The sequence below is a fragment of the Egretta garzetta genome, unplaced genomic scaffold, assembly GCF_000687185.1.
Source record: "Egretta garzetta isolate BGI_Z169 unplaced genomic scaffold, ASM68718v1 scaffold886, whole genome shotgun sequence".
Classification (NCBI taxonomy): domain Eukaryota; kingdom Metazoa; phylum Chordata; class Aves; order Pelecaniformes; family Ardeidae; genus Egretta; species Egretta garzetta.
Window position 1 is genome coordinate 265,098 of NW_009260011.1, and position 1,066 is coordinate 266,163.

Below are 1,066 nucleotides of genomic sequence, written 5' to 3' on the forward strand. Positions count from 1 at the left end.
GGGGTCTGGAGCACAAGGCTGATGGGGAGCGGCTGAGGGAACTGGGGTTGTTTAGCCTGGAGAAGAGGAGGCTGAGGGGAGACCTTATCGCCCTCTGCAACTGCCTGACAGGAGGCTGTAGTGAGGTGGGGGTCGGCCTCTTCTCCCTGATAATGGGAACTAGGACAAGGGGAAATGGTCTGAAGTTGCACCAGGGAAGGTTTAGATTGGACATTAGGAAAAATTTCTTCACACAAAGGGTTGTCAGGCTCTGGAATGGGCTGCCCAGGGAATCGGTCAAGTCCCTATCCCTGGAGGTATTGAAAAGACGGGTTGACGAGGTGCTTAGGGCCATGGTTGAGTGGTGGGATGGCAGTGCTAGGTTAACAGTTGGACTTGATGATCTTAAAGGTCTTTTCCAACCTAAACAATTCTATGATTCTATGACATCAACTGCCTCCTTGCTAGTTAATAAGGGGTACCCTGGTGTGTTTGGTGAAGCATGAGAGATATGTCACCACCTTATGAACTATGCTAAAAACTTTTCTGTAAAAAAATTAGCAATGACGTGATCCAAAATGTTGTGCCAGTGGTCTCACTATGATTTAAAGTTAGCATGAGTTATCGATCGTGAACACTAGAGGTGCAGATGCGTTAGGAACAGCTGTTACATGACAAGCATCACGTTTGTTTGAAATCAGACCTTCCAGTGCCTTCCAGCTTGTAAGTTACATATGCAACCTGCCCACATAACCATGTCTTACTATCACTTTATTCTTCCTTCCACCCATCAGGTGTCAGTCGCCCCAACATGTTGCTTCCTGCCTTTTTTAATTCTGCAAAGACTTGCACGTGTGTTCTTAATGCATGTATGTGAGTAGTTCCTTCTGTTTAATGGAATAACTTTTATGTATAATGATGTTCATGTCATATGTAGAAGTGAAGATGCAAGCCTTTAGCGTCCCTCGTGTTAGGCAGCATTCCTAGTATTTACCTGCGTATTACCCAGAGCCAAGTTGCTGAAAACTGAGCAGGAGCTCAGAAGATGCCCTCTTCAAATAGCATTTATTATTATTATTATTACATT